Source organism: Jatropha curcas, chromosome 5 (genome assembly GCF_041381405.1).
Source record: "Jatropha curcas cultivar XTBG-Jc1 chromosome 5, XTBG_Jcur_1.0, whole genome shotgun sequence".
Classification (NCBI taxonomy): domain Eukaryota; kingdom Viridiplantae; phylum Streptophyta; class Magnoliopsida; order Malpighiales; family Euphorbiaceae; genus Jatropha; species Jatropha curcas.
Genome location: NC_143155.1, coordinates 16,882,894 through 16,896,259, shown reverse-complemented (window position 1 = coordinate 16,896,259; position 13,366 = coordinate 16,882,894).

Sequence of the window (13,366 nt, the reverse complement as noted above, 5' to 3'; positions counted from 1 at the left end):
AGGTGTCCATGTAATCACAAGAATTGTCGAAATCGAGCCTTCTTAGACATCGATACAGTGAAACTTCATTTGTGCAAAAATGGGTTCGTGGAAAATTATTACGAATGGATACATCATGGTGAAGCTCGAGTTGCCAGTGGGTCAGGCCACTCCATTCCGTTAAGTTTAGAAGTTTAGCCTTATCAATTTCTGTATGGTAATCAATGCAATGATATGGTAATCGATGCGAGTAGAGTATAATGTGATTGGGATAATATGGAGGAATCGCCAAACGTAGCAGCATAACAATTGTTTGACATGCTAAGTGCAGCTAACAGTGAACTGTGGCCTGGATGTAAGAATCATTCAGTTCTGTCTATTGTGGCACGATTACTACACATGAAAGCGAAGCACCATTTTTCAGAAAGTGTTACGATGATTTTGTGCAGTTAGCAAAGGAAATGTTGCTTGAAGGCCATTCAATGGTTGATAATTTTTATCGGACAAAAAAATTAGTTTGGGGATTGGGACTATCGGTAGAAAAGATTGATTGTTGTCGTAATAATTGTATGATATTCTGGGGTGTTGACTCGGAATTCAGGGAATGCAAGTTTTGTAATCTTCCAAGATATCAATGGCGGGGTCAAGGGACTGGTAGAGTACAAAGAGAGAAGGTTTTCAAGAAGATGTATTATTTCCCTCTTGTTCCTCGCCTTCAAAGGTTATATGCATCTAAGGCGACAGCTGAACACATGACATGGCATGCTTTGCATGAATATGAGGATGGTATAATGACTCATCCGTTAGACTCTGAAGCATGGAAACATTTTGATAACATTCATCCTGTGTTTGCTGCTGATATGAGAAACATGAGATTGGGGCTTTGTACTGATGGGTTTCAACCGTTTGGCCAATCAAGACAACAATATTCATCATGGCCTGTCATTGTCACACCATATAATCTACCACCATCAATGTGTATGAAAGATGAATATATGTTTTGTGTGTTATTGTTCCTTGCCCTACCAATCCAAAAGATAAAATTGATGTGTTTCTGGAGCCTTTGATTGCTGAACTTAATTATTTATGGGAATATGGGGTTGAAACATTCGATATTTTGACGAATCAGAATTTCATAATGCGAGCTGTTTTGCTTTGGACCATCAGTGATTTTCCAGCATTTGGAATGTTATCTGGGTGGAGTATGGCAGGCAAATTAGCTTGTCCTCATTGCATGACTAATGCATTTACACTAAAGAATGGAGGTAAACAGTGTTGGTTTGATTGTCATCGCAAATTCTTACCAGAATCTCACCCTTGGAGGAGAAATCGACAATGCTTTAGAAAGAACACGACTATTGTTGAACCCCCTCCGCCTGTGAAGTCTGGAGCTGAAATATTACAAGAAATTGAAGATCTGGGGCTTATGAAAGTTACAGAGTTAGGTACAGATGAGGCAAATACAAGAATTGGCAGGAATAGCAGGTGGAAAAAGCGAAGCATCTTCTGGGATTTGCCATACTGGAGTTCACTTCTTATCCGTCGTAACCTTGATGTGATGCACATAGAAAAAAATGTGTTTGAAAATCTGTTACACACTGTCATGAACATTGAAGGGAAAACCAAGGATAATGCAAAAGCGAGAGTAGACATGAAGGAGATTTGTCGTCGACCAGAACTCGAGCAATCTGTACTTACTGGTAAGTTTCCGAAGGCATGTTATTATTTAGATAAACCCCAAAGGCAATTATTGTGCGAATGGTTACGATCATTAAGGTTTCCAGATAGCTACTGTTCAAATATGGGTAGATGTGTGGACATGAGGAAGTATAGATTGTTTGGCATGAAAAGCCATGACTGCCATGTTTTCATGCAAAGATTGATCCCTGTGGCATTCCGGGAATTATTACCAGGAAAAATTTAGGAAGCAATGATAGAATTGAGTCTCTTTTTCAAGAAATTGACGATGACTGTTATCCGATGTGATGATATGGGCCAATTAGTGCGAGAAATCCCAGTAGTGATGTGCAAATTGGAGTGAATTTTTCACTTGGCTTCTTTGATTCTATGGAACATCTGCCGGTTCATTTGCCCTATGAATGTCGTTTAGCAGGACCGGTACAATATCGATGGATGTATCCATTTGAGAGGTGATTCACTAACATCTCATTCCAATGATTACATCATTTATTTGAACTTATACTTACATATCGGCATTGTACAATGACAGACACCTGCAGAAAATTAAGAAGAATATGCGCAATAAGGCAAAGGTCAAGGGATCCATTTGCAATGCATATTTGGTGGAAGAAGCTTCCACATTCTGTTCACACTACTTTGACCAACATGTTTTCACCAAGCATCGGAGAGTGCCACGTAACGATGACGGAGGAGATCGCGTACAATCTGAGTTTGAAGAAAATCTTAAAATTTTCACCTACCTTGGGCGTGCGATTGGTAAATAAAAAAAAAGACGATTGACTGATGCAGAGATACAAGCGGCTCAAACATATATTTTATTGAATTGCGAAGAGATTACACCATATGTATAGTAAGTATACATAATGTAGATAGTCTAAACTTGACGTGGGCCATTGTTAAATCATACTTATGCTAATTTGGTTCGTTGATAAATAGGAAATATATCAATCTTTTGCGGCTTCAAAATCCCAATTTGACTGATACTGCAGTTGATGCAAAGCTGGACACCGAATTTACAGAATGGTTCAAATATTATGTAAGTTACTTTCAATGTACACAACATGGAATGTACATTTATTAAATCTCACTCATGTCATTACTATTTCCCATAGGCTCGAAGCTCGGGAATCGATATTAGTAACAGATTTATTACGTATCTAGCAAAGGGGCCATTAGCGGTTGCTAATGCCTACTCTGGCTACTTTCTAAATGGTTACAAGTTTCACATTGAGGGTTATGGGAGAAGCAGAAAGACAATGAACAACGGTGTGTGCATAAAGGGATCAAACTACAGTGACGTGTCAAATGATTTTTATGGGAAATTGGTTGAGGTTTTGGAGTTAGAATATCCAGGCCTACCAATGAAGTGCACAATCTTATTCAAATGTGAATGGTTTGATCCTACGCCAAACATTGGCACGAAGGTTCATCCTAAGTATAATCTGGTAGATATTAATCAAAGAAGAAGATATACAAAGTATGAACCTTTTGTGTTGGCAATGCAAGCTGCACAGGAGTACTATGTCTCATATCCATCGTTTAAACGAGATCGTTGCGATTGGATGGCAGTGTATAAAATCCAGGCTAGATCAGTTGTTCATGCACTTGAAACCAAACAATCTGCTTCACTCACAGTATTGGAGCCATTTTAAGAAGTTAGGGTTGATACGCAACCGATGCAAGTTGTTGAAGATTTAACAGATAGATTGGATGATGAAAGCCGATCTTGTGTTGAAATGGGAGCATCAGATGATGAAGAGGAAGAAGATCAAATCATCATGGGTACCTCAGAAGACGAATATGAAGAAGAGGAAGCTGATGAAGAGGAGGAGGAAGCATATGATATTGAAGACACTTAAAACTTAGAGCAGTTTTACTGTTACAAATTGATAAATGTATATCTAATTAATATTATTAATGAAGATTTTCAATGGTATTAACTTTCTTTACTCATATTTGCCACATGTTCTACAATTCATATAATTGTATAAATTCATTTTATCTAGGTTCTGATATTTGCAATATAGATGGCTAGAGGCAGAGCGTTTGATTCAGACGCGTCCGGCAGTGGTTCTCGTGGAGGTCGTGGCCCAGGACGCAGTGCCCGTGGACGAGGAGGGTCGATCCCTCATCCTTCTTTAGGTACGTCTGGGGCTTCATCCTCTACTCAACGACCAGTACTGCCGCCATCACATCCTTCTTCAGGTACATCTGGTGCTTCATCCTCTACTCAGCGACCAGTACTTCCGTCATCACATCATTCTTCAGGTACGTATGGTGCTTCATCCTTTGCTCAACGACCAGTACTGCCACCATCACATCCTTCTGCTCCTTCCTCTTTTACCCCCGTTTCTGGACCAGTACAGACTCCACCAGCTGCACAGTCACCTACTGTGCAAGGTAATCATAAATGTCATTACTGTCATTTTAATTATATATTAATTATCTGCATTTATAACATTTGTCACTTCTTTTGCAGCTTCATCAGATCCACGTATCGGCCTCAGTTTGGTAGCGGGACAGTAAGTACTTATTCAATTTTTCCAAAGGCATATTTTGTTCAGATTGTGATGCTTTCGTCTAATTATATTTCACTTCTATTTTTTTTTCAGCATATATCCATCTTCTCGAGCAGCGAGGCAAATTTTGAGGATAATCAAGCTACAGCTGCATAAAGAAGGATACACATGGGATGTTGTACCACAAGAGGTGAGAGACTTTTATTGGGAGGAGTTTCAGGTACTCTTTGGTTTAAGTTATATCATCATTCAATGTTTACAATTCATCAAGATACCTCCTTAGTATTGAAACGCTATATTTCATTTTTTGCAGAAACATTTCATATGGGATGAGGCCATTACTGCTATGCTGAAAGTGGCCTGGGAGAAGAAGCAGTAAGAAGCAGCAGTGTGTGTCTCAGGAGATATGAAAGGGCTGGCAAAAGGCTTGGGAGGATCCTGCATTCAAGAGAAAGCGGGAGATATTTGCACAAAACAGGCGCAGTGAGACTGGCGATGATGGAGCAGGACCTTCTCGACACACAGGTGGATCCATATCTGCTATAGAGACAGCTCGATTATTAGTAAGTGAACTAGTCCCTATTTATGAAACTGATGTTTAATGAAAGGACACTATATATATTATTATATCATTCATAAAAATTCATTACAGGCTAAACAATTAGGTCGTGAGCCAAATCCGAATGAGGTGTTTACATACACTCATACGAAGGACCACGATCTGAATACGTTTGTCGACAGACGTGCGGTGAGCGTCAATGTAAGTAAGAATGAATAATATTTACATTTACCCTCTACTCGTTGCGAAGATGTACGAAGTTCAATATAATAAAGCTTGTAATTGCATTAATTAATTAATTTTTTATTTTCAGGAGAACTATACTACAGCTCGGGAGCGTCTTGTTTCTTCTCAGACCGATGAATCTGAAGCTGAGTCAAGAATTGACGAGGTAGTGCTTTATCTCGAGGCTGTAGGGGGCAAGAAGAAGAGGAAGGTATACGGGATCGGGTCTCAGGCATCACAGTTTTACTGTGGCTCAGCAGCTCACGCTTCTACAGCCAGCACAGGCTCACAACCCGAGCACACTGACGAGCACTATACTGAATTACGGGCTCAACTTGCTGATTAGCAGAGATAGATTGAAGAGCTTAGAGCGCATGTGATGCGGCTATCCGGTGAGCCTGGTGCTGGTACTTCTTCCTCTGATCCTGCACCGGCTACAGACCGAAATGTTTCGACGTCTCAGCAGCAGCCACTACCGGCTCCTGATCCCAATGTTGCAGACGATACCTTGGTCGCCCCTCCTGGCGCTACATCACATCCAGTAGGTACTCCTCCCGGCGATTCGACATCGGATCCTGCAGATGAGTAGCAGCATTGTAATACCCCAAATTTTTATTTTCGAAATTTTCAAATTTAATTTAAATCAAAAATAAGAAATTTTGACCGTGTGGGCTGTAAATGTAACACAGTCTCAAATCGAGCCCAAATTTTTGAATTGGGCCCAAGCCCAAAAATAGATTATTCGGGAATTTCGATTAGAGAACACTTAAAAGTTTCGATGAAATAAAATGGGGCTCTAGTTACTAATTGATTACAAATGTATGTATATGTATGTAACTGCAATATAAATTAATTGTCTTAGAATCAAATATCATTACTATTAATATTGCATTATAATTGAGTAAATAGAGAAAATATTGCGAAACCGAACTAAATAAACAAAATAAGTCGAACCAGACCCAAAAATCAAATTGATTTTTTGAAAACCAAATGAATAACCTAAAAATCATGTCAAAAACCTGCAAATCGAGTTAAAATCTAGCTAAGTCGTTGAATCAGACCAATCCGGTTCAGATCGAACCGGAATCATCTAGAAATTGGACATACTTTATTTCTTTTCTTTTCTTCTTCTTCCTTTCCTCTCCTGCGTCTACCTCATCTCCCCCTCCTCTCTCCTTCTTCCTTTTCTTCTTCTTCTTGCTTTCTTTTCTCTCTTTTGCGTCTGGGTTCTCGGCAAGACAGAGATAGAGGCGGAGCAGCAGAATCGCACGCCACCGCCACTCCGCCGCCGCTTTTGCTGTAGCTCTTGCCGATCTGCCTCTCCCTCCTTTCGAACCAGCAGATCGCGCCACCGCCTAGCCCAACCGCCGGTCCAACGTGTCTCCAGCCACCAATAACGAATGCAGCACCACCACCCCATCGCTCCACCGCCCTGCCGCCGCTCCAGCGGGTCTTCAACCACCAGATCGACCGTCTCCACCTCCTTCTGCCACTGTCAGTCGGATCCGGCCACTTCCAGTGCACGTAGCTTCGATCCAGCATGTGTAAAAATCCCCGATCTAGCGAAAATTCGACAAATTATATTTGGGGTATAAATTAATCTAAATACATTTTAGTCAATTAATTTAAGTTAATTAAAATTAGTAATTTTAGTTAGTTTAATTTTAATAATTTTAGTGATTAATTTGATTTTAGTAATTTTAGTTAATTAGATGGATTTTAGTAATCTTGATGAATTAATTTAATTTAGCAATTTTGATTAGTTAAATTAATTTAATTTGGCTAGATCTACTGAATAGTTTGATTAATTAAATTAATTTAAGTTAGTGTTGATTTATTAATTAATTAAAATCACTTAATTGATTAAAATGAAATTGTAATAAATAAATGATGATGTAAATGTACAAGTAGAGTTCCGCAATTGTATTCTAGTGGGTTGTAGATGAACTGTACTAGTGATACATAATTGAAATAAATTATTGGGTCTGTATCCACAGTTATGAATAGTAATTGAGATTTGCATAATATAGGCTTACTACGGACTTCGGAGGCTTTAAGCCCACCCAGGTCCTAGTGCCGGTTCGGTCCATGAAAATGGGTGGTGACAAAGTTGGTATCAGAGCATAAGTTGGGCCTTAGGAATCAATTGCGGAACATAGGAAATGAAATATAGGACTCCTATGTTGGGATCAGCCGTAACCGACGAAGGAGATGTAGTCTGGATTGAATTCCATTTTAGTGCCGGTGGACGCATCGTGCACGAGGATGGAAGGAAATCTATATAAAATTTAGGATGAGAACTAAAGGTACATAATAGTATATTATAAAAAGGTTTGGGTAACTGACGTTTATAAAATAAACATTTTGAGTTTTGCTAAATCCCCTCCATCTATTTTGAAGCAGAAGATCAGTTGGAAATTGGTGTAATGGCCTGATCACCCAGTACACCTTGATCCGACAAGAGGCACTGCTTCGAAAATTAATTTGAAATCATTTAGAAAAGAATTCGAAGTTTTAAAGACAATAAGAAAGTGAGTTTATCTAAACTATGATTTGAAAAAAAAAAAAAAGAAGAGTTTGGTTATTTGAGTATTGGAACTTGTTTTTATTGTGAAGTTGCAATTAATTGTTTGGTTTTATTGTGTTGTCGGCATGTCAAAAATTTATCTGCTTTTAGAAATTAAATGATTTACAAAGATTGCATGTTTGATTTATTTTTATCATACTGTCTATCCCGAGGACTAAATTAGGCCTATAGAAATTAATAATGATAAACTAATAGAGATTAAAATTTTAGAAATGTTACGGTTAGAGATTAAAAAGTGGGAATGGTAATTGAAATTACATTAAGGGTTAGAAAAGAAGGATTTAGGACAAATAATCATACTAGACGAGAAATCCTCAATTAACCAAGGCAAAACTCAAGCATGTAAAAAGAGAATATTTGGAAATTACTTAAATATAACGTTAAGGAGAGACTTATTGGCATAATTAAAAAAAAAGGGGTCAGATGTAGAAACAATAAATTGTGTTTAAGTACAGTAAAAGGTATTGATAGAGGTGAAACTCGACTTATAGGATTTAAATAGAGTAAGTAAAGTTAAAGAAAAGACCAAGATAAATTAATTATGTGATTAAATATGAAGAGAATAATTTTTAACTGGATAGGTCATATTGAGGTGAGATAAAATAACTGAATATGATAAAGAAGCAGGTAAAACTTCCTTTGAACAATTAGCATGAAGGGTAAGATTTTGGGTGTTTTAATATAGAATTAAAAGTGGTTAGTAAATAATTGGGTAAAGTTTGGATTTAAAAATTTGATTAATATGGAAAAGGATTGGCTAATAGTTAATAGAAGTAATTATAAGCTATGAAATAATTATGAATCTATATGAGAAATCCACAAAAAAGAAAAGAAATATAAATTTAAATGGAAATGTAGGAAAACTTAGTAAATTAGGGAATTGAGTGTATATAGGTAGAAAGTTATGTAAAAAGGATTAATACTATTTATGAATCTCTAAGTTAATTATAAGATACTTATACAAAATCTGCTTTAAAGAATTAAGTATAAAATTAGATCGAGGTGCTACATAAAATAAAATAAAAAAAAATTTTATAAAATTTGGAAGAGGATAAAGGTCAAAGATAACTCATAATGATGAAGTAGAGATTGAAAAAAAAAAAAATTAGAATGAGGAAATCTAAGAAGCAATGACCTTAGGAACGTCATAGATTCATGTACCATCATTAAACTCTTTTACGATAAGACCTAAATGAGATTGGGTACACTAAGAAGATATGGAGGATAAAAGAAAGATTAAAATGAATAATAAAAAAAAATCTAAAGAACTTGGATAAAACTAGGGGGTGCTAAATGGTAGTAAAATCGATGATGATAATATGGTCAATTAATTTATCTACTGTGAAATACTAGAATAAATAATTAGAAACAAATTGGGAAAGAAGTAAAATTCAGATGTAAGAAGTATGCATAAAAAAAATGATGCTAAAATAAATAACTAAATAAATAAAGATAAAATAATAATAATAATAATAATAATAATAATAATAATATAAATATAAATATAAATCACTAATGAAAATAACTTTTGGAAAAAAAAAATTTAAGGTGTGGACTAGTCTATTTGACAGACTAATAATAGAGAAAGGAATAGTAATAATGGAGATTAGAATATTTTTTGTTTAAAAGGATTATTTAGGGATGAAATATGTAACAGTAGACTGGAACTAGATGAGTTGAGGACTGTTCTCGTGGAGATAAACAATTCATTTTTGTGTTAAATACAAAAAGATTTTAGAAAATACAATGGGTGTTGATTTTCAAACTTGATGAAAATATTTTTATACCACGATTGAGATTGGTTTTGAAATGAAATGAAAGTAAATGCGAATTTCTATTAAAAGAATGTCAAGGTTTTGTATGAGTGACATGCCGATGTTTTTAAAAGTGGAAAAGGAAAATTATTTTGAAAGTTTTTAAATAGCCAGTTACCCATAGGATGGTCAACCTAGGCTGTAGTTGATAACTCATTAGTTGAATTTTTGAATAGACGATTAATCTAATGATTTATATTAGCGAAATAATGTATATTAGAACTATTAGTAAATAAAGACTTTTAAATTGCTCAAAAATCTTTAGTAGACACAGTTGATGAAATGTCTGATATGAGATAACTAGTGTTGCAAACTATTATTATAAACGAAACCATTGAAATAGAAACTTTCTTAAGAAAAAGAGATTTGACATCAGTAACAGAAATGAACTGTAGAATTAACTTGGGAATAAGAGATATAAGGCAGTGAAACTTAGAAATAGATAAAAAAAAAAAAAAAAGAAAAGAGAAATTTTGAGTACTATGCCTTTTTAACTGTAGTAAATTGTGACAATAGAATTAAAGAGACTTGATCTGTAAATTTGCACTTTCAGGTAATTCATGAAATCATAAGAAACTTATTCAACTCTATGTGATGTTTCGAAGGTAAAAGATATGTTAATACAATACAATTTCAATATGTGATAAATAGTAAAATTAATAAATTTAAACCATGATAGGATGGCTGGCGGCAAAGAAAAAGAATATTCGAAATTGATCATTCTGTGAGATAATGCTTTGACATAGATTAGGGGGCTATCTGAAAATGATAACAGTAGTGGATGTAAACAATCCATAAATTTATTAAACAAGTAAAGAGGAAAGTCCGAGAATTGTTATTAAATTAGGAAATGAAAATAAGTTGGAAGGGTGAAATATGATGGGGCATCTGGATGATAAGATAGAATTAAGATCAATGCTTAAGCATTTTACTAATGATCTCTGAATGGATGAATGGTAGGTAAGGTAAATAATTATGGTGTAATAAATATTAGATTGAAATATGGGTAGTTAACTAGATCAGGACTAATAGAGTGATGCAGTACAGAGGGAATAAATAAATGAAATAATTAATGAGAGTATTCTGATATCTTTAAAATGGATTAAATAATGGCTAAAAATAAATAAATAATAATAATAATAAAATAATGAAATAATGAATAAAAATATTGATGAATAAAATAAATAAAGGGGGATGAATCAATTATGACAAATAAAATGATTTTAGTTTGGTAATCAATATGATGTGAATGTAAACTAAGTCAGTGTAGTGGCACCAATACCATCTTAAGAACTGTGAAATTCTTGATGCTAATAGTATTTAAGCAGTGTTTAAGCATGCAAGGTATAATTCGTTATAAGTATAGATAAAATGTACTTATGGAATAAATTAGTAGAGTATGGGCATGGTTGGATATCGAGAACTTAGCAAGTTAATGGGCAGCTGACGCAGAGTTGGGTGAAAGAAATTGGGTTAGTCATGTCTACTTAAATGGTGTAATGTCGGAATTGTAAGACAGCGTTATGTCGGGACTTGAGAACTGTTATTGATAATAAATATTAGGGTGAAACGATAGTGATCGGATAAATCGTGAAAAATCATGATTCGTAGTATAAAGAAACTAAGTGGAAGGAATACTGAATAAGTATGCTTTACTATCATTAAGATGAATTAATAAACAACCTAAGTGAAATGAGCGGTTATTATGAAAGTCAACTTTTTATGATACATGTTAAGGTAATTTAAGGAATAAGTGTTAGATGTAAGGACGACGATTAAATAGAAAGTGTGGAGATCCTATAGAGTAAGATAACTAATAGTGCAAGGATGTCCTTAGTAAAGGAGCTATTTAGATAATTACGCTAGTATACAACAAAGATATTATAAGAAAGATAGGACTTGTGTAAATAAGACTCGAATCGTCCTGTGATATTATAAACAGCAGGGGTTACAAGATAATTTTTCTTAAATTTAAGTCTCTTAGACGAAGCTTCTTGTAAGCCTTAGGCAAGTAGCGCGAACATGGAACGAAATGTTGCTTTAAATAAGATAATTGGTAATAGAAGAACAACCAGAATACCCCCACTCATCTTTCCTCGATCAATATATGTGTCCTGGAGCTGTCACTTGATAATTGATGTAATTCCTATGACTTTGAAATTCTCTCTCTCTGTCCATTCTCATTCTTTTTCTACTAGACTCAATTCGAGGACGAATTGTCTTAAGGGGGGGGGGAGATTGTAATACCCTGAATTTTTATTTTCGAAATTTTCAAATTTAATTTAAATCAAAAATAAGAAATTTTGACCGTGTGGGCTGTATGTAAATGTAACACAGTCTCAAATCAGCCCAAATTTTTGAATTGGGCCCAAGCCCAAAAACAGATTATTCGGGAATTTCGATTAGAGAACACTTAAAAGTTTCGATGAAATAAAATGAGACTCTAGTTACTAATTGATTACAAATGTAAGTATATGTATGTAACTGCAATATAAATTAATTGTCTTAGAATCAAATATCATTACTATTAATATTGCATTTTAATTGAGTAAATAGAGAAAATATTGCGAAACCGAACTAAATAAACAAAATAAGTCGAACCAGACCCAAAAATCAAATTGATTTTTCGAAAACCAAATGAATAACCTGAAAATCATGTGAAAAACCTGCAAATCGAGTTAAAATCTAGCTAATTCGTTGAATCAGACCAATCTGGTTCAGATCGAACCGGAATCATCTAGAAATTGGACATACTTTATTTCTTTTCTTTTCTTCTTCTTCCTTTCCTCTCCTGCGTCGACCTCATCTCCTCCTCCTCTCTCCTTCTTCCTTTTCTTCTTCTTCTTGCTTTCTTTTCTCTCTTTCGCGTCTAGGTTCTTGGCAAGACAGAGATAGAGGCGGAGCAGTAGAATCGCACGCCACCGCCACTCCGCCGCCACTCTTACTGCAGCTCTTGCCGATCTGCCTCTCCCTCCTTTCGAACCAGCAGATCGCGCCACCGCCTAGCCCAGCCGTCGGTCCAATGTGTCTCCAGCCACCAATAACGAACGCAGCACCACCACCCCATCGCGCCACCGCCATGCCGCCTCTCCAGCGGGTCTTCAACCACCAGATCGACTGTCTCCACCTCCCTCTGCCACTGTCAGTCGGATCCGGCCACTTCCGGTGCACGTAGCTTCGATCCAGCATGTGTAAAAATCCCCGATCTAGCGAAAATTCGACAAATTATATTTGGGGTATAAATTAATCTAAATACATTTTAGTCAATTAATTTAATTTTATTAATGGTAGTTAATTAAAATTAGTAATTTTAGTTAGTTTAATTTTAATAATTTTAGTGATTAATTTGATTTTAGTAATTTTAGTTAATTAGATGGATTTTAGTAATCTTGATGAATTAATTTAATTTAGCAATTTTGATTAGTTAAATTAATTTAATTTGGCTAGATCTACTGAATAGTTTGATTAATTAAATTAATTTAAGTTATTGTTGATTTATTAATTAATTAAAATCACTTAATTGATTAAAATGAAATTGTAATAAATAAATGATGATGTAAATGTACAGGTAGAGTTTCGCAATTGTATTCTAGTGGGTTGTAGATGAACTGTACTAGTGATACATAATTGAAATAAATTATTGGGCCTGTATCCACAGTTATGAATAGTAATTGAGATTTGCATAATATAGGCTTACTACGGACTTCGGGGGCCTTAAGCCCACCCAGGTCCTAGTGTCGGTTCGGTCCATGGAAATGGGTCGTGACAAGCGTAGATTTGATTTTTGACCTTTTTAGTTTTTCATTTGTATTTTGATATTTTGTTCAATACAATAAAAATTACATTTTTATATTGTTCTTGAGCTGCGTGTGTGATATATATGTATATATGTCAATTTTCACAGGTGCGAAAAAATTATGGTTTCATAATAATATTTAATTTTTTTATTTTTTTTTCACTTTTGCGACCGATTTGCTACCAA